Here is a 22,409-nt window from a genome sequence, read left to right as displayed (position 1 = left end):
AATAGGCATAAGTAGGCCTAAATTAAATGTATGTAAGCCTAATGAAATAATCATGAAATCAATGGTTTCACATAATTTCATTGGACCAAAAATATTGACAATGTAGCTTCAATGTGGAATTTTCTTTAGGAAAGCGGTTTGTGGGCAGTGAATTAAGGCCCTCACACCTCTTCTCTCCTGCAGTGGGATTGACTTTATATGCTGGTCGCTCTAGATTGTTATTATTGATTTTATTATTATTATTATTATTATAATAGATGTCTTCCTGAACACACGTGTTAATGACACAAATAGCGCACACAAGAAGTCCAAATCGGGTTCCAAGAAAACGCACATCATTAAATGGTTTTACACACTTATCCCTTGGATAATTGAGTTATATTGACTTCGTTCACGCATAATTTAAATTCCTTTGATGCTATTTCAAAAATGCTTTATAATAATGTGATTTTCATTGTATGCCTGTCAAAATTGACTAGGCTTATGAGACCTAAACAGTGAAGAACACAGCGAAGTGCAGATTAAAATCACAGAGGCATTTTTTAAAACAATTGACAGATTTAGTTTTATTAGACTAACACAAATATATCTTAAACTATGAGATGAGCTCGGAAAACACAGTAGGCCCTGTCCCATTAACGCGGTTGATTGCAGTGTCTCAAATAAGAAAAAGATGGCTATGCTAAACATTGGATATAAATGTATACATATTTTGGTGAAATTATCCCAATAAAATGTTTACTATCTGTAATTTAAACTAACCTTTCCTAATTTCCTGATTGTACCCTATGGGCTACACACCCACACAACTATGCTGAGTCAAGTTATTGATGGTAAATGAATACAAGGCCTATCGAAAAAAAAAAAAGTTTTAATATATCCCTGTTGCAATACAAAGGGCCAAATAAATGCTGTATACTTTCATAAAACAAATTAGCTTGAGGACCTATGTTTGTATATCAATTCATGCACGTAAACAGCAAGTCAACCTACACACTACCCCCAATGTAGTGTTCTGAGACACACGCACATCACCGCAGCCTTCGGTAATGTACTCATTTCTGCCACCAGGTGGCGCTCTCTTCTATGTAAAGCAGGGAATTGATCGTTCTTTTGTGGCCCTTCACTCAAACTTCCGCAGGTGGTTGTAGAGGACTGGACGTAGGTAAACACACACATGGGGTCTGGTTTCCGCCCCATGATCATCATGTCTTCCACTTCAATTAGACGGTCACAGCCCGCCTTTGCCCTGAGTACACACAATGATAGACCAATTATTGGTAATGAATGACCATCATATAAGATTGGTTTGGTTCTGGTTATTGATGTCTGTGTTGTAGACTGGGTTAGATAGGTCTATACCTGTGTGTGTGTGTGTGTGTGTGTGTGTGTGTGTGTGTGTGTGTGTGTGTGTGTGTGTGTGTGTGTGTGTGTGTTGTGTGTGTGTGTGTGTGCTCGGGTGTGTGTAAGAGAGAGAGTATCGTAGTGAGTGTGTAGAGCAGGGGTCCTCAAACTCGTGGCCTGCGGGCCAATTGCGGCCCGCCGGATGATATTTTGTGGCCCCCTACTTGACATAAAGTTTTGTCACTTTATTTTATTTTTTTTGCTGAGTCGCTGTGCTTGCCCGGGGTCCTCATTTATAAAGCTTGCTGCGCATAAAAACCTTGCATAAGACGGAGGTGAAATGTACATAGGCCAATGGTATGGCTTCTCCCAAGTGTGTGTGCGCTGGAGATGCGCCCTTCTCTCCTGTTTGACTCCTCTGATGTATTTCGAGCTTACTGAAGCATCTGAAACTAACCGCTTAGCAACTGAGTTCCTCAAGTTGTGGAACTTCATATACCTGAGCATGAAATGTGCTTCAGTTTTTCTCACTGCAAACGTTGGTAGGCTATTTATAGAAAATGTCTATGTTTTGACATGTTTGATTGCATTTTATAACTGCATTGGCCTGGATACGTCGGTATGTGTGTGTGTGTGTGTGTGTGTGTGTGTGTGTGTGTGTGTGTGTGTGTGTGTGTGTGTGTGTGTGTGTGTGTGTGTGTGTGTAAGGGTGAAAGGGTGTTTTGTATCAAGTTGAGGCCGACACATATTAATTGAAATTTATATATCATGAGAAAAAATCATGTTATACATTTAGGAAATTATTACATGCATCTCTTCTCAAAAAAATATTTGACCCTGGAAGTTTAAACTACTCAGTTTCTCTGCCGCAATCATCTGCGCGTCTAGGGCTTTTTTCTTTTTTTTCGTCCCCTGTTAAAATGATGAACAGATGAAGAGCAGCAGTGATCAGGAGTAGGCAAGAAAAGCCATATGTTCAGAAGGACAGTTCATGTTCTGAAGAAGGTTCATGTTTTAAAGAGCCGTTCATGTTCAAAAGAGCCATTCATGTTAAATAAAAAGCATTCATGTTGCAGAACTCTTAATAGTAAAGCTTGAGAAGACTGGATATTTGTACTTTTTTGTGGAATACTTGATGCGGCCCAGCCTTACCCAGACTACCTCCAGCGGCCCCCAGGTAAATTGAGTTTGAGACCCCTGGTGTAGAGAGACTTTATGGTAAAAGATCTCCTATAGATTCCTGAAAGGTGTCCACATGTTGAGTTATCATGTGGTCATGTGTGTCCGCATGATGCACACACAATCAGTGTTGGTTTCAGCAGGTCAGATGATTTGAATCCCCTTTGAACTTTGCATCATCGAGAGCTGAGAAGCTAAGCAAATGGAAAATACTATACCCCTGAAGGGCTATAACAGAGTCATAAGATCTAACATAGGGATATTATTGTGCTATTGTATTAACTATTTACTCATTATGGTTTTATTTTGCTAATGCTATTCATTATTATTAGCTCTTAGTAATATCAGATGTGAAATGATCTTATGCTAGAGTTCGTTAGGCTTTTCAGTCATTAACCTAAATCCTTGGTTGCTCTTACTCTGCCGTTCCGAAGGCCAGCTCAAAGTTGTGTTTTCGGGCGGGCCGGGGACAGAGAGGTGTAGTCGAACTCGGAGGGGAAGAAGGAGTGGACCAGCGCACAAAAGGCCAGGCCGTCGCTCCAACTGGACGAGAAGTTCTGCAGCTCTACACTCTGCAACAAAGGAGGGAGGAGATGATGTGACACAACACACTCACGTTGTGTGTGTGTTTGTGAGTGTGAGTGTGAGGGCACACACACACTAGGCCATCTTTACCGTGCCCAAGTCTGTTTCACACCTGTACCGTGCTCAAGTCTAGATTGTCTGAGCTGGATGACGTACAGTCCATGCGACCCTTCTTTTGCATTAAAAAATAAACATGACGGCTGGCGGTTCACGTGGGTGCGATAGTGAAGTTGAGTTTTTGATCAAAAAATAGCCCGTTCGTCACGGCGCAGGCTTTCTTGGTTCACTGGAGAAGGTGGGGCTGCGTACGGAGTCTAGACCTCTAATTTGCACACTCGCGAATGTTTTATTTTTATTTTTATGAATGACAGCCGCATGCAAGAATAAGTTCACGTCTGAGTTTAGCCTACAAACGCGACAAACTATTTACAAGTGCAAAAAACGCCAACATATTCTTTATTTTGCTGACCACTTTTTTTTATCCCGACAAAAGTCTCGTAAGGTTCCTCCTCTGCGTCTCTCTCGTAGATCGCACCATCTTTCAACGTCTTTGTTTAATACGACTGCATCACCTTCTCTCGCATGATCAGCAGCGGTGGGGGGGGGGGGCAATTGTACTTGAGCACGGTTAGGTGTGAAACGGACTTGGGCACGGTACAGATGGCCTAGTGTGAGTGCGCCTTGAGTGTGTGAGAGAGAGAGAGAGAGAGAGAACAGAGAGAGAGAGAGAGAGAGAAGAGAGAGAGAGGAGAGAGAGAGAGAGAGAGAGAGAGAGACTGAAATAGATTCAACAATATAAAAATAAATCACACCATAATCCACTGATTGTCCAATCCAACCTTTAATATTTGGTATTTGATTTAACTACAAAGTGTGTTAAGAATTGTGATGATAGCAAAGTCAGATTCCATGAGATCTATGGGTATTTCAAGCAGGAGTTTTAGTACCGCTGTATAGCAGACATTCAGTCTATAGCAAGCAGACGTATCTAAAGCTACCATAGTAGAATATTATCAGTTGATTGACCAACCACTATAATTTAGTAATTGACATAACAGTAAGATGTTAGTATTTTCAAGTGTGCCCGTCGTCAAAGAGTTGTAATTCAGACGTCTTTCCCTCTGAATGAACTGAAGTGTGCACTGTGTATTTCCATGAAGAGGAGTGGGGTGGCCAGACACAAGTAACAGACTGCCATAGCACAGGCACTGTTTGAACTTTATGACGCTATTGCTCCATTCATTTCCCATCCCGTCGCTGTAATCGATCAAGCAGATGCAATTTCCTGAATATAGCGATCTGACTTTTATTTCCAAACCCCCTTCTGTGTCACTTCTTCTCACTTGTACGAGATTCTCCACTCCCCCTAGTAACCATACGATCCCTTATTCTCTTCTCTCTCCTCCGACCTGTATAATTTCCTAGAGTCTCCCTCTTTCACTCAAATTATACAAACTCTGGTAGTGGTCTACCAGACAACTCTGCAACAAAAAAATAGCCACTACTTTGTTGCTTGACAGAAAGGGAAACTAGTCAACCCATTTCTTCTTCTCTTTTCCTGGCTCTGCCCCGTTTTTATTTAGGGCTCTTATTTGTCAGGTTACCTCTGGTTGTTTGTTTAGATGGAGCTAGCTTGCCCCCAGTTAATGGAGGGCCCTAGCCATGGAGACATGAGCTCACTGGTAGGGGCAGCTGTGAAAGGTGAACAGGGCAGAATCGGGGCCAAACATCAAAAGACCCCTTAACAAAATGATGGTAATGCTCACAGACACAAAAACAGATAAAGTCACACACACATTTACACACACACACACACACACACACACACACACACACACACACACACACACACACACACACACACACACACACACACACACACACACACACACACACACACACACACACACAGGTACAAAGCCGTTCTGCAAGGGCCACGTGTAGTTGATTAGCCCAATAGCAATGCACTACAATGAAGTGAATTAAAGCTCCAGAAAGGCCTGGGCAGACAGGACTCAGGCAGATCATTACTCCTGTGAGGGCAGCATCTGTTACTAGGGAACCACCTCCTGCTGGGATAATGGCTGAACCGTATACAGCACTGGTAAAACCTGAGGTCTATGGTGTAAACATTCTAGTGGCCATTCATCTCCACACAGACCCAGCATATGGTCACCGGTATCCCAGGGTCTTGGATCGGCACCAGTCCAGGAGGATCTGTTTGATGCTGCTGGGCGCTGGACACACCGAAGCTCTGGGAGCGCTGGAGTTTAGGTTTATTGTCGGCTGGCTTAGGGTGGCTGGAGACAGGGGGAAGGACTATTATGGGGGTGTTCTCTCACATGGTGGGAATTGAGTAGAGATAATGTTGGATAGAAGAATCCAAAAAGCAGAAGGGAATGAATTTCAGAATAAGTTAATACAAACAAAATAAAGAAACAAATGAGAGAAGAACTTTATGAACCCCTAATGGGAAATGAGTGAGGTAAAAAGTATGTCATTAATGAAGATTGAAAGCAGGTACTTATAGAGGGAGTGAAGGAAAGGCTTGGACTAACTGGCTGTAATCGGATTAAGAGCGGCATGTAAACATACTGAGAGTGGAGAATGGTGGGATGAGAGCAGAATGACTACCTATTGTCTCAGCCTCAAGTCTTTCAAAGATTGATCGACGGGCCTGAGCACCAATGTTACGTGGGCTGTTTCCTGTGACCTCACTAGCTCCCGTCTCTCTTCTCCACTACCTGTCCAACGGACGGCTCTCTGCTGCAAACAACCAGCGTAGGGTGTTAGTGAGCTTCCATAGGTACAATCGTTTCACTGTTACCAATAGATTTTTTCCCCCAATTACTACCGCTGTTGTGTTGGCTAACACGGTTAAAGGCATTATTTCAGGATTAAAATGGTCTGTAGGCATTTCAATCTTCTAGTCTAGTCTAGCCCCATTTGAGAGAACCCGCTATATTTGTTTCATCACCCTTGTGCTAAATAGTCCATATATTTTTCATGCATGAGGAAGCGATATGAATGAAGAACTGTCTACCGCTTGTCTCCAACTCACCCCTCACACGGAGCCAGGCCGGAGTACGTCACAGACCTTAGCTGGAGCTGAGTTGGTCTTGTTCGCAAAAGAAAAACAATACTTTATACCTCAGTATCTCAATATCAACAAAGAGCATATTGTTATTATTAAGATCTGTCATAAGATGACCAATATCATCTCATGTGGTCTGGGAGCCTGCCTCACCAGGAAGCCTGGGAAATCCCAAATTTCTGATTGATGCAGGGGTCCAGCTTTGGCTGTAGACACTGAGGCAAAGACAGAGCGACATGTAAAGATACCTGCTCAGTCCTCACGCTCCTCAAAACGAATAATGCATTGGGTTAGGAGCCAAAGATATGGGACAGGAGGACAACTTCAATGAGATGCCCACCTGGCTGACAGTATGACTCTGTTGACTGGCTGGCTGGAAGCAAAGCCTCTGTGACACATGAGGACTGGCAGCCATGGGGCTGCGAGGAGAGTCTGGGCCCCTCATCTCGGCCACTTTGGTCACGGCTGTCATGGGGAGTGGAGCATCCGGGAGGACACCGCAGCTGTGTGCTCGTGGGGCAGGTTGTTGGGTGGGGAGCTCTGTCCATGCACCAACATTGGGCTTTCTGATAAGTGGGTTAGATATACTGTACATCTATAATATCTCAATGGCATCAAAATGGCAAATTATTTCGCCATTTTGACATGGCAAAATAAGTGAACGAAACGGGAACATAAAATAGAAAACATAGAAAAGTGTTAGTATCTTGGAACACTGGGACCACTTGGACTCCTGGGATGCGACTCCTGACCTGCATGGGCCGTGTGTCCGTTCTCCGGCCCGGAATGTTTCAGAGCGTGGTCCACTTTGATTGGCTCCTCGTGGTCAACGCTCTGCAACCCACACATATAGACAATGGTCCTGTGGTCAACACCAGACTGCATTACCACTCATCCTTTAAAATGTTTGACACACCTTTTAAAAGTAAGCAATTCTCATGAAACTATTTATTGTGTCTTGCACAAAGCATTCTGGCCCTTTGGTGATCTGCTGGTCTTTACCACAATAAGTAATATAGACGTCTCTTTGTTGAGTCACTGTTGGCAAACTTTACATATTTGTCCTCAGATGATTCCAGCACGAACACAGAAGGCTTTTTTCGGGGGGGCTGGCTGACTTTCTGTAATATACAGAAAGTCGGGGGGGGGGATTAATTAGGACCACCAAGGATAACTTCTGTGGACTCCTGAGGTTTCTCATTTGTTGTTTAGAGTCTGCTATCCTACACACACACACACACACACACACACACACACACACACACACACACACACACACACACACACACACACACACACACACACACACACACACACACACACACACACACTTTCCAAGTAGACCTGTCGGCATATCTGCAAACACACATTTTTTGTATAAACACAAGGACATATATATGAGGGGCCGTCTGGGACATTATTCAGAATAAGCATGTGCATACACAAATGAAACCAAAGTCATTCACATACTATACTGAAAACCTTGCACACATACAAGTGAAAAGTTTTTACATACACAACTGAAACACTCTCACACAAACAACTGAAAAATGATCAGCTCACATACAAAACTGAAAAGCTTGCATAAAACCTAGTGAAACCTTTTACATGGACTACTGAAATGATTTCACACATACGAGTAAAATGTTCTCATATAGGCCTACACAGCTGAAAAATATCCTCTCACACACATATGAAACCATTCACACACTATACTGAAAACCTCACACATACACAAGTAAAAGCTTTTACATATGCGGCAGGTAGGACGGTTATGATGGGAAGTGCAGCTTGGTCCCGCCCACTGGCACTGATTATCTACATCAGGTGGCGCTTCCCTTTAAAAAGAGTTGTGAGCCGTGAACGGGAGAATAATATGGCGGTGTGGATTGAAGCGAGAGCCCCTCGATGTCTCAGCTGTGCAAACAGGAGAACGTGAGTCTTGTTGGAATGTTGTGTTTGTTGGTCTTTAGCGCAGACTCATTCTTATGGAGTAGCACCAAACACGGTCCACTGTATGTTTGTAGCCTCGGCTTGTTGTCTGTGCGTATGGTGACCAGTAAATGGTACACGCAAGCTACCGATGCTTTGCTTGCATAATCAAATCAAATCAAATCAAATTTATTGTCATTTTGTTGATCGAACAACAAAACGAGAAGGCGTTTCTCAGGGATCAAGATCACATACATTACAAACAAACGTCCCAATGATGAATAAATAAATAATAAATAAAGTCCAGTGGGAAGATATTAGGACGCTGGTGCATTGAGCATCCTGACAGCTTGAGGCAGGAAGCTGTTCGCAGCCTGGTGGTGGAGCATCTTAAGCTGCGATAGCGCTTCTTGGAGGGTAGGAGCTTAAAGAAGTTGTTAAGAGGGTGAGAGGGGTCTCTCACTATTTTCTGGGCCCTATTCCTGCAGCGGTTTAGGAATATGTCCTGGACAGAGGGAAGTGAGGCTCCAATGACCTTTTCCGCTGATCTCACCACTCTTTGCAGGGCCTTTTTGTCCGCCGCACTGCAGCTGGAGAACCAGGTAGAGATGGCGTACGTCAGCACACTCTCCACTGCCCCCCTGTAGAATGTGGTGAGGATACTGGGAGGTAGTGAGGCCTGATGGAGTTTCCTCAGGAAGTACAATCTCTGTTGGGCTCGCTTCACTAGCCCAGTGGTGTTTTTGGACCAGGAAAGGTTGTCAGAGATCTGTACTCCCAGGAACTTGATGTTCTCCACCTTTTCCACTTCACGATTACTGATGCAGAGGGTGTGTGCTTAGGTTTTGATCTACGGAAGTCCACGATCATTTCCTTGGTCTTTTCCGCATTGAGTACCAGGTTGTTATCTCTGCACCATCTCTCAAACAGATTGACCTCCTCTCTGTAATAGGATTCCTCATTCCCATGAATGAGACCCACGACTGTAGTGTCATCTGCAACTTAACAATCATGTTGTTCTTGTGCCTTGGCACACAGTCATGGGTCAGCAGCGTGTACAGCAGAGGACTGAGCACACATCCCTGGGGGGATCCTGTACTCAGTGTGATGGATTTAATAGCGAGTAGTCTACACGGGCGTGCAGCAACGTAAGTTTATCCATTCCATTTCCGTAGACAGTCTTTACAATCAGAGATCTAATCATGTCTAAATTATCACAGAGGATTCAGAAGCAGTCCAGAAGCATAATCAGCTGACTGCAGCCCTCGGAATGACTTGAGGATTGTCTTCGTCTGTTTAACCAGCCACTGTTTTTCCTGAGCTTAATTAATTGTTTATTTTTATTTACTCTGATGTATGAGTGCCTCGAATATTTGCCACAATTGTCTTTGGCTGACCAGAAGACTTGAGCGGGTCTAGGGGGAAGGTCTGCTAGTAGTAGCCTGTTTGCCTAATTGTTTTGTCTGTGTCTTTGTCTGGTTTTTTGGTTACTATATATATACAGTGGCGGACTCAGACTGTTTGAGGGGCAGGGGCGAAAAAATAAAAAGGGCACATTTCTGGACAACATGGGGCCCCCACCAGCGGACACAGTGGCTTTTCTTTTCTATGGTGTTTTGTTTCCCCCAACGGAGCCTTAAAGGCAGCGCTGCCTGGAAGGTCCTATCCCCTAACCTTAGCAAGCGCTGCCTTGAAGGTCCCATTCGAGGCACTTGTTACATCTCCATGTAGCACTTAAAAGAATAGTTGGGCTCATAATTTAAAGGGGGGATCTGGGGTCCTCCCCCATAAAAAAAATTGCTTCAAAGACACTGTTTCTCCTTATTCTAGCGACTTTATAAATACCAAAATGAGTTGTTCACATGATTGTGCACTTTCACATTTTAGCCAAAGAATGGAGGATGCCTTACTGCTTTCATCTTTACTAACATTTAAGATTAGACTGGAGAAAATTCAATGTGCCGCTACCATACAGTCTTTGACCGCTGACAGCCAGCTACGGAAACATTTAAGGAAGTTTTTCCTTCATTTTGAGGTGATAGCTGACCATTATCGTTTCTCTTGCATGAAATTACCTACACTTGAATGATCTTGAACGCTCAAAAAATTGCTTTGTTATCCAGTGGAGATTTAAGTACCACTCGATGTACCTGTTTGTCATGGCGACGTCACATGACAGCAACGCCTCGCATTCCCCGTTTGTCAGCTACCAAAGAGAGGAACGTCTGCACCTCAATAGCTAACCACAACATGTTTTTTTCGGTTTACCATATTCTTGCTCCAGAGGGCACATCATCATCATCAGGGGCAACCTAGGGCACTCATTAATTTTTGTTCACGTCTAAAGGGCAGCCAATAAGGCACTTTCTCTCATTTTCACCACCATAGAGGGCACTTTAGCACACTTTTTCAACCATGGGGGCACCAGACGGGCATAAGGGCACTATAAGGACCAGACGAGCAGAATGGCACTATCAGGGCACTATCAGGGCACTATCAGGGCACTGGAAGGGCACTGGAAGGGCACTAGAAGGACCAGACGGGCAGAAGGGCACTATCAGGGTACTAGAAGGGCACTTGAAGGACCAGACGGGCAGAAGGGGACTATCAGGGCACTAGAAGGACCAGACGGGCAGTAGGGGACTATCAGGGCACTAGAAGGGCAGAAGGGCACTCTCAGGGTACTAAAGGGGGCACTAAAAGGGCACCAGACGGGCAGAAGGGGACTATAAGGGCACTCATTAAGGCACGTCATAAAATTTTCTTGTTCTAGAGGGCACATCATCATCATTTATTGCATGAAGGAGCACCCAAGAGGGCACCTAATCATGTTTTGCACGTGAAAAGGGCAGCCAATAAGGCATTTCCTCTCGTTTTCGACACTTGAAGGGCACTTTAGCGCGCTTTTTCAACCATTGAGCCACGAGGGGGGGCGGTTGCCCCCCCCCTGAGTCCGCCACAAATATAATATATATATATATATATATATATATATATATATATTATTGTTCATACATCAGTCCCATTTCTGTTTCTTCATTGGACATAACCTGCATAGATAAGGGATTGCTGTTTGGTTTTCTAGCTTAGAGGTACAAATTGTGAGGTTCAGCACCCCCCTGGGGGTTACAGATACACAACTGAAACACCTTCACTCAAACAACTGAAAAGCTCAAATATTTTAAGCAAATAAGCTGCCCCCACATAGCTACTAGGAAGCAGGATCGAACACAAGCTGCATTACCCTTACATGGCACTAGGAAGCAGGATCGAACTCATAAGCTGCAATAACTACTCCAGCCACAGATGGCAGCACCCATAGGCGTCGATTACGGGGGGGACGGGGGGGACATGTCCCCCCCACTATTTGAAAAACGAATTTTGTCCCCACCACTTTTAAAAATGTGTAAAAAAAAATAAATAAAAATTAAAAATCCCCACATACTCAACCGAAATCGTCGAGTCTAAAATCATGCGATAGGCGCGCTCGAAGACATAATTTATTAGATAGGCCTACCTAATAAACTGTTGGAACACACAAGACCGGAACCCATGGCAACGCCGGTAAATAAACCCCGACTCCCGAGAAGCCCAATCCCTATGAGCTCCCTGCGCTGAGGCACACAGAGCTTTTGGCCGTGATATTATATATACAATTATATTATATTATATACTATTATATATAGAGCTCCGAGAGTCGCAAACGGCAACAATCACTTTCTCCTCCATGCTGCAGTACACCCCGGACTGCACTGCGCTGAGTTTGACGGTTGAACGCTGATTGGCTGTTACGTTACACATGTCACTCAGTGGCCACGCTGTTGAACGCTGATTGGCTGTCATCACGCGAAATTCGTGTCAAAGTTGAAATTTTTCGCGCCACAAATCCTCGTGAACGCGCTTGCCTGTGCACGGCGAAAGTGTGGCGCGACAAATCAAAAATATTCGCCCGATACGCGTCTATACGTTCACTTTGTATGGGATCTTGTCGTCCCGTTGCATTTTGGGGTGAACGCACTGGAGAAGTTTCAAGACAGACAGCCAAAATTGACATTTTTATTCAGAAAATAGCCGGTCCTTTTGCTTCCTATAAAAAGCATGTTTGTGACACTGGATATCGATATGGATACATCATCTAGCCTGCATGTGGAGGGCCACATAAGGTAAGAATTGGTTTACGTAACGTTGCTGCTGGTTCTGTTTGCTCGTGATGACCTGGCCAAAGGTTACCCACGGTCCTAAGCGATTGTGATCTGATTCTGGTTTGTGCTCCAGTTAGTATGCATTGTATATATAGATTGCAGCTAGTAGCAGCTACACACGGTGCGATTGCTATGCCAATGTGGTTATAGTTGGTTTTGTCTGATTGAGATATGTGACGACTTGGAGCCCGGTAGGCCTATCCTGACATAATATGTTCTCGCATAACCTGTGTGATTATCCTAAACTGAAGGGGATTTTATTTGCGGACAATTTTCTTATGATGTTGTAACGAGTGAAGTCTACATTGGTCATTCGCAAGTGTTTACTGGTGGTCAGGATTTGGCAGATGCAATTCTCCTCTGGGTGCTTGTATTTTTCTTTTTTTAATGCAGCATAACATATGCTACCAGCAGCCCTTGCGCGTCTTCAAAAGGCTGATGCTCAGTACCTCGTTTCATTTCGTACCCCCTTTACAGTCTGGCATTGTTTGTCTGGTAAACTCTGTTGATGTCAAGATGTCAAGTGTTAAATTGCCAACACTGTTCTTTGTCCTGTGTGTATTAGTATTAGGCCTACATATCCCGAGCCAATACCCTGGTGTTTCCAACGCTGTTTTGCAAAACAAGCCAAAACACAAACTGTGGTTTTCAACTTTTATTGTTCGAATAGGATCTTCATAGGGCTGGCCCGAATGCCATTTTTCAGGCTTCGAATACTCGTTGGTTGATCCGAGCGAATATTCGAATACTCGTTCCAGAAAAAAACACCATCAAATACAACATTAATAATCCTTATATACTCCCTGGAACCGATTTTGACAGTATCTGCATATTTTGTTGAAGATTTAATAGCTTTTGAACGTTAATTAGTAGGCCTAAGTAGGTTGAAGTTCCTTTGTTTTTCCCCGTGGAAGCGAACAGCTGTTGCTCCGTTCCAAATCAGCTGTTCTCTGCCATCTCAGCCCTTACGGGAGCTTTTCAATTCATCCTGGAACGTGCATCTTTTCAGGGAATTTGTACAATAAATCCATAACAAATACCGAATATTGATTGTCTTATGTGTCCATATTATATGATTACATTGACCGGGTATTCCCAAGACGCTCACGCTCTGCAGCAAGCCAGTCACAGTTGATTGGCGCAGCGCTGTACAGCGAACGTAAACAAACAACTAAGCTAAGTTTTAAGTATTACTTTTCCTCCAGAGATCCCGCTAATGTTGTGTTATAAAGCAAAGGGAAACAAGATATCTATTCTTCCTCCACCTCTCTCGCTTCTCTGCTTGGTGTCGCTGACGCTTATAGTTTGCCTCCCTCGCTCTGGTAAAGTCACCTACGTGGAAAAAATAAATAACGAAGCTCCGAATACTGATTAAGCTTCAAATACTAATTTTCCGAACTCTTATTCCCGCTCTCCTTGCTTGACAGGTCCCCCGATGTTAACGCTGAATTTCATACATTGAATTTCGCAGCTGACTTTGGCATGTGGAATTTGGGGACGTTGAAAATATTTAAGTAGAATTTTTTAAGTTTATAATTTGATTGTGAATTCTTTAAAGGGGACCTATTATGCTTTTTCGACTTTTATGACCTATAAACGTTGTTATAATGATTGATAGTCATGTTTAACCATGCTAAAGTGTCAAATAATGACGTACATGCATTTCGACGTATTCCCTGCTGACAGTCTGGGGTGGCTGTGCAGAGCGCTAAACACTCGGGACAACGTTTGCGATTCACTTGTTCACATTTCCGGGAAATCATCTACGTAGATGCACTCCTGCCACGCCCCCATATGCCTGGTCAAACTGCCCGCGCGAGCTTCAAGGAAGGTAACCAATCACAACGGAGTTGGGTTGGCAGGAGGGGGGCGAGGGGGCGGAGAAGGGCGAAACCGAGCGTTGACAGAGAATGCTGAAAGCGCCCAGATGTGAGAGTTTCCCGAAAATCAACATTGTTTTTTGTGTATGGTTAAACATGACTATCAATCATTATAACAACGTTTATAGGTCATAAAAGTCGAAAAAAGCATAATAGGTCCCCTTTAACATTGAAAAATAAAGCTGAGAATTGATATTGAAAATGTAAAGATCTAAATTTAGAGGCAAAAAAATCCAGATACGTTATTTCAATCAAAATATTCAGTGCTTAGAATTCAATGGCTTTTTATTTTCAAAATCCAATGGCACAGATTTACTTCCGTATGTATGTGAGAGAGAATTTTTCAGCTGTGTATGTGAGCACATTTTTACTAATACGTGTGAAAGCATTCCGCTGGTCTATGTAAAAGGTTTCACTAGTTTTTATGCAAGCTTTGGTTTAATATGTGTGTGAGAGGAAATTTTTCAGCTGTGTATGAGAATATTTACTGGTAGGCCTATGTGTGAAAGCATTTCAGTAGTCCATGTAAAAGGTTTCACTAGTTTTTGTGAAAGCTTTTCAGTTGTGTATGTTAGCGTATCATTTTTCAGTTGTTTGTGTGAGTGTTTCAGTTGTGTATGTCAATGCTTTTCACTTGTACGTGTGTGAGGATTTCATTGAAAACGGAAGGCGTTTCAGTGAAAACGGAGGGCGTTTCAGTAGAAACGGAAGGTGGTTGAAAAAAAAAAGCGTGCACTTCAGACAAATAATCGACAGACATGCTACAGACACAGGCGCTAAACTGATGTCTGCTCAACAACAGCCTACAGGTATAGCCTATCAGAAGCAGCTGCATTACTCAACAATATATTGGCCTCTGCGGAGACCATCAGAACCCTGTCGAATGCCACAACAATCGGGCAGCAACCGAATGTTTTAATGCCATGTGTGGACACGGACAGTCAGCTAGCATAGATGTTCTCATCTCGCCAGCGTAGCAGCTTGCCACTGGCAGGTGCAGCTCAAGCCATGAGAGAATGTGCACCACGTTATCAAGCGCAGCAGTGCTTCGGCGGATGGACATCAGGCACACGGAGAAAAAGGTAATTCGGAAGATTTTGAAATGATCTTTCATTTGTTTCTGAGTTTAACTTGGGTGCCCAGACGTCCCGGTTCTACCGGGACAGTCCCGATTTTGAGTTGCATGTCCCGAGTCCCAGCAAAAGCCTGTTTGGACACTAAAATGTCCCGGTTTTCACAATCCACTATGAAATGTCCCCTTTTGTCCGCGATTACATAGTCAACGTGGTCTTATTATAGCCCGATCATTAATTAAAAGTGCATGAGGGAGCGCACTGCCACAAGCTGTGACTGAAGATATTTGCAACATGTTGTGTTTGTTTGTATCCCTTTTCATCATTTACAAGACAGCACATTTTTCTTCTGCTACTTGAATAAAATATTTACAATTTAAATTAGCCTATTTAAAATTGAAAGAATATTTAATGTTCTGCGAAGTAAGGGCACTTGCAGCCTCTCATCAGAGGCTGCATTACCCCTACTTACAGCGTCCCTGTCAGTACACAACGCGAGTCGACGTCTTTATTTTAATTGTGTTTTGGCGACTACTGAATTTGTGATAAAACAAAGAATAAATGTAATTTTAAGGCTGTTTTCATGTAGCCTAGTTACGTTCTTATTTCAGAGCTAGGGCACAGCAGGCATAACCATTTCAACAAGGACATAATACTACTCGCCAATCCATCATGGGGAATAGTGTACAAACAAGGTGCAAGATTACGGCTACACAAACATGGCCACACCCTCAGTGCCTTTGAATTCCAGAAGGCCTGGGTCCACCAGATTGTTATAGAACTCATCAGGGATGGCTTCGGTGAGCACATTCCGGAGGATGTCAGGTAAAGGCCTATTTTTTTCTTCTTAATTTGTATGTTTAACATAATAATCTTTATTTATAGACCATTTAAAAACAATCAAGTAACACCAGCGTACAACATATTGTTAATCTAATCTAAAAGCATTTTTGTTGTAATATCCCCATCTTCTTGTAGCATCCAGTTACTAATGGCTTGTGGCAATAAACTGGTGTCCCCTAAGATCCAGGAGGGACAGGAGCTGAATGGGATGTTAATCCCTAATGTTTATGTAACCAAAGCCCTGCATGTGAGACCATAAAGGAACCTTTTAGTAAGTTAGCTTTTGTTGTTTACCACTTAATAAATTACGCAAAATATATAAATATCCTTTGAAAATGAAGTGTACAGTTTATTGCTTGCTTAATTTCAAATCTTTGCTTTTGATATTCAATATGCTGCTATTGATATTTGAATTTTTCCTTTCTTTGTTTAAGACTGACTCGGAAGAAGAAAATGAACTTTCCCACGTCATTACCTCATCAACGTCAACGTCAAGCATGCTTGCAACTGCTGAGGACAGTGATGATGATGGTCATGTAGTTGATGGTCTGCAAATCCACATAGGCATTAGGGTGACCACCTGCTAATAAGCAAAGGGGGGACAAGGGGTATGTTTCGGGGGGACAAGGGGGACACTGCCTGGTGCGGCGGTGCCCCCACTTCACGGGCAGACTCACTGATAGTGGTTTACCCATTTCTAGCACATACCACCTTACATGATTTATAAGAAATGCCCTATTCCCCTAAACATGTGTAATTACTGATGTATGCTCATGAATAGGCCAACCAATGTGTATTTTTTTCTAAATAAAGATTCAGAATACTTTGAACATTCAATGAATTGACACACAGATGCACTTCCGCTCACGATTTACTTTAGCTATTTAATTGTATTTATTTTTCACTACAATTTATTCACTTTAAATAAATTCTAATGTGAAATTATAGGATTAACAGGAATTGTAGTTGCTCAACACCACAGGAACAGTTAAAAAAAAAATGTTCAGCTGTGTATGAGAATATTTTACTGGTAGGCCTATGTGTGAAAGCATTTCAGTAGTCCATGTAAAAGGTTTCACTCGTTTTTGTGAAAGCTTTTCAGTTGTGTATGTTAGCGTATCATTTTTCAGTTGTTTGTGTGAGTGTTTCAGTTGTGTATGTCAATGCTTTTCACTTGTACGTGTGTGAGGATTTCATTGAAAACGGAAGGCGTTTCAGTGAAAACGGAGGGCGTTTCAGTAGAAACGGAAGGTGGTTGAAAAAAAAAAAGCGTGCACTTCAGACAAATAATCGACAGACATGCTATAGACACAGGCGCTAAACTGATGTCTGCTCAACAACAGCCTACAGGTAGCCTATCAGAAGCAGCTGCATTACTCAACAATATATTGGCCTCAGCGGAGACCATCAGAACCCTGTCGAATGCCACAACAATCGGGCAGCAACCGAATGTTTTAATGCCATGTGTGGACACGGACAGTCAGCTAGCATAGATGTTCTCATCTCGCCAGCGTAGCAGCTTGCCACTGGCAGGTGCAGCTCAAGCCATGAGAGAATGTGCACCACGTTATCAAGCGCAGCAGTGCTTCGGCGGATGGACATCAGGCACACGGAGAAAAAGGTAATTCGGAAGATTTTGAAATGATCTTTCATTTGTTTCCGAGTTTAACTTGGGTGCCCAGACGTCCCGGTTCTACCGGGACAGTCCCGATTTTGAGTTGCATGTCCCGAGTCCCAGCAAGTGCTGGGACTCGGGACATGCAACTCAAAAAAAGTCTTAACTCACGACTCCAGAGGTTCACGGAACGAGGAGGGGGAGGAAGGATGGTGAACTTGCATGTTAGTAAAGGCAGGCGCAGGAAAATAAAATGTTCAGTGTTCTGGGGACATCTTTAGGACTTTGGGGACACCTTTGGGACTCAAACCTCTTCACCAGCATCTGAATCAAATAAGGAAGAAAGATAAGAGACAGAATTAAAGCAACATTCATTTTTATAAGCTTCCAAATGGTTTCCAGTATAGACAGAGGAGTGCAAACCCATCACCATCACAAGGTCACAACAATACAAAATGGTGCCAAGATACAATCCTATGAAAAACAATGACATATTTTGACCTAAAAGGCTACTGTTTCCGTAAAGTGACACATTTGCACATCAATCTTCATCTTAGACAAATGGGGTCTTACATAACTAGGTTTCTACTTTCTTGAACTTGCATTTCTTGTTGGAGCGTGCAGCATTGAGGAGAACCTTCTCTTTCACTACATAAGTGTAGAAGTCCTGGCAACTGAATGTGAAGTTGCTCTTCACCTGGATTTCTGACTTGATGAGGTTTACCGAACATCTGTTTCCTTGTGTCCGTCCAGCATCCCGTCATCAGTGAAAAGACCCTCTCCACTGAAGCATTGGTGATTGGTACAATCAAGAGGAAAGAAGCTAATGCTGTCATGTTTGGTGTGTGTGTGTGTGTGTGCTTGAGTAAGGTGGCCCACTTCTCCACGACTGGAGCTCCAGACTGCACGATGGCCTGTTGGTGTGGCAGAACGACACAATACTCATCATATAGCGCATCCATGTCCAACTTCTTGTTTAGCTGCAGGACCGCTACAGCTTCACAGAGATGGGAGAAGTTGAAGGGGCTCTTCTTTAGTGCCAGGCTAGACAATTTCTTATGGTAGTTGGAGTCTGAGAAGTCATAGCGCTGCTCCAGGTAGGTGAGAGAGGACTGGTAGAAGTTGCACATGTCCTCTCTGAGCACAGCTGCCTGTAAGTCTGGAAACTGCTGGAGGAGTACATCCGTCTGGGCCCCAAAGAAACCATCACTCTGTCGTAGCTGTAGCTTGGTTTTTAGGGTGAACATCATATCGTAGCCCTCACAGACAGTCCCATCTTCTCGCTCCAGCACCAGCACAGTGTCGTGGAAATCTTCAGCGCATTGCTGAGGAAGGACAGGTAAACCTAAAAGACGTAAAGAGTCAATTATCCTGTGTGCTGGCACTGTTTGCATTATCATAATTTCATGTAATAATACTTAAATAAAAAAAACGTTGAGTGCTATTAAAGTGAATTACCTGTAGATCCAGGGGGTTGCCTTCACCATCCTGGTCATCCTTGAACAGCCGCCATAGTGACTTGGGCACCCGTCCTCTCCCAATGAGAGAAGTAGGTCTTGATAGGAGCCCAGCTGTCGTGAAGCCTCTTCACTGCAGGACACAAGCTCAGCCATCTTGTGGGCACATTTCTAAGCAGGGACTGGTACTCTATCTCCACAAAGGTGCGAATTGACTTAAGTTCCTCAGTGCGTTTGGCAGATGAGGAGAAGTGGCTAAAGGTCTTGTTAACGACATTTTCAATGTTGATATTAAGCCGATCTCCTGCGTGTTTTGCACTGTTGTGAACGATGTGGGCCACAAAGTTTGCCTTCAAAATGCAATTGTTCTCTTTCAGTTTCTGGAAGACAGAGTTGTATCTCCCGTAATTCACACTAGCATTGTCAGCGGAATACGCAGATATCATGTCTAGACCCAGTCCGTTTCCTCCAGCTTGGTGACTATCTGGTTGTGGATCGCGGCAGATGTTTCATCACTGTCATCATAAAAATCAAGGACCTTCGTCTGTACTCCCAAGTCTGGCGTCCAGTAATGCACTGACAGTGGGAAGAGCTTGGTGGTCCCATGATTGGAGGTGTCTGAAGCCACTGAGAAGGATGGCGTGTGGGCTGTGGGGACACACACACAGATGGGGTGAACTTAAAAGAGATTCTCCTAAAAACAGATTATTGTAAAAATAAAAGATACTGCTTTACTGTTTTGATCATTATTGATTTATATAAATATGATCTATAGAAATATTTAGACTTTTTCAAAAATTATAGTTTTGTTTAGTTTGGGAGATAACGAATTGTGAAATGTTGACTTTTAACATACCAGCAGAAGAAGATGATTAGCTAACAATAGCTAGCTAATGTTACACAAATAGCTAACACACAACAATGTTACATCCATGAACATAACTTTAACTTTACCTTTGGTTGTGCTCGTTGCTCATTCAGTGGTCTTCTGAGGACTTTCAAGCAATCTTCGACGGAGGCAGGGGCAAGTACATCCGTGACAATGGCTTCTGCCTTCGTCCGACCACAGGCCATCCTCTTGGCAATGTCCGAGTCTGGATAAATCGTTGGGGCTAGCTTTGTGCCACAACCTCCTGCTCGATATGATGTAGCGTGTTGGACAGTGTGATACACACTCGTCACCTCTGCAGCAGTCACTTAGTCAGCTAGAAAGTCGTTTTTAGGTCGGAGGAAAGCATCCATAGATTGGATGTCTCTTTCTGTTGGACATGTTTCTTGTGAGTCTCCGTGAGTCTGTGTCGTTTGCAGAGGTGTCAAAAGTATTTACATTAATTTCTCAAGTAGAAGTATAGATACTAGCGTTTCAAAATACTACTGTAGAAGTTGAAGTATCAACTCAAGCTCGAGTAAAAGTATAAAAGTACTTGTTTCAAAACTACTTTAAGTATTAAAGTATAATGCAAGGGGGAAAAAATGCCATTAAGGACTAAAGCTTAGGCCGTGCCACAGGGGCCTATAGAATTACAATCAGCTTTTTTGCCAAGTATGCTCACACATACAAGGAATTTGGTCTCTGCATTTATCCCATCCCTGAATTAGTGACACACACACAGCACACCTCTATAGCACACTGCCCTACTTCTCCCAAAAATACATTTTTCCAAATGCCATCTAATGACTATAATGTTAATGTTGAAAAAATTGGGATGCACCTGTTTCAGACACATTTATGCCCATTGATAATGAACGCATATTAATACAATGCAAATACATTAAAGAACCATATATGTGTACTACTGAGCCTTAACATGTGTTTCATGGAGCGGAAGATATGATGACTAGTTCCCTGTAAGTATTGGAATGGTGCAGTCAAACTTCAAAGGCATGTTATCAAAAGCCTTTATTGGGAATGTAAATGTATGTATCCAAGCTTAGCTGCAGGAATGTAAGATGTAACGAGTAAGAACTTGCCGAACTGGGACGCACCATAACAAATCAGCAGTGCCCAGCTGACGGTGCTAACCAAACCTTTGCTAGTGATTAAACACTTCCTGAAAAAAAAACAAAATATCTACACCAGCATCTACATCTGTTAAGCACAGACCATGCAACAAAAAGTTACCAATATGCTTTTTCAAATTAGATGGCGAGTTTTTGATAGCCATTAGCTCATGGTACTTGGGTGCACAGAGCTTGCAGTGCATTTGAAATGAGTTGTTTTTGCATCCAACCATTTCAAAAGATTCTTCCAGGTACGGCCCGGGATGTAGAAGGGTTGCCTGGTCTTCTTGGCTACCAACCTCCTCACTAGTACTTGGTTGGGACATTTCGCTCATCTACGTCTGCTATTTCGTAGCTGGAATGTGGCGCGATTTACGTCATGTCAGAGAATGTAGCCGGGCTCTGGTCATGCGCAGGTGCCATGGATCGCGTGTTAACCAATAGGGAGTCAGAATGGTATATGTTTCTATTCTCATCCAACCAATCAAATTCACTTTATCCGATGGCGCGAATTATCTGGATAGGTTTTTTTGTTTGTGTTTTTTGAACGCCGGCAGAATAAAAACAAGCCGAAATGAAATAGGAGTAATGAGGTGGAAGGAGTATAAAGTACAGATAAGTGCGTAAAAATGTAAGAAGTAGAAGTAAAAAGTAGGCTGAAAAATAATTACTCCAGTAAAGTATAGATACCCAAAATTTCTACTTAAGTAAGGTAAGGAAGTATTTGTACTTCGTTACTTGACACCTCTGGTCGTTTGACATCGTATTCCCCTCCATGTCCGATTGAGAAGGACGTTTTGCAAAGGTCACAAAAAGCCCTCTCGGTATCCCCCTCAACATCTTTCAGCCACAAATATTAATTTTCCCAGTCTTTCTTGTACCCACACCTTCTCACCTTTTTTATTGGAATTGGCAGTGCCTCAGTCTCTTCCGCCATTTTTCGAATTGGAAAGCGCGCGTCTAAAAGTTCCTTCCCAGCGTGTGTCTGGTATGCACGTGCGTGCGCTGTCATGACAACAACGAAAAAGTTGACAACAACCTAGTCAGCAGTTCAACTGAGAGGTGGGTGTGGCAACAGTAGTGTGCTGAACTGTCAAGTATTGTTCGTTTGGCTGCCTGGGGCTCCAGGATTAGGGTTGCCAACCGTCCCGATTGTCTGGGACGTCCTGTATTTCGGAAGATTTTGATTTGTCCCGTACGGTAC

General features: G+C 43.2%; 1 pseudogene; it reads right to left on the bottom strand.

Annotated features, from left to right (window-relative positions):
• Positions 1 to 1,123: 1,123 nt before the first annotated feature.
• LOC130405692 (smoothelin-like protein 2) overlaps positions 1,124 to 22,409 on the bottom strand; it is a 55,893-nt pseudogene continuing 34,607 nt past the window's right edge.

This window comes from Gadus chalcogrammus, chromosome 16, assembly GCF_026213295.1.
Source record: "Gadus chalcogrammus isolate NIFS_2021 chromosome 16, NIFS_Gcha_1.0, whole genome shotgun sequence".
Classification (NCBI taxonomy): Eukaryota; Metazoa; Chordata; class Actinopteri; order Gadiformes; family Gadidae; genus Gadus; species Gadus chalcogrammus.
This window is presented reverse-complemented; position numbering and strand designations above follow the sequence as displayed.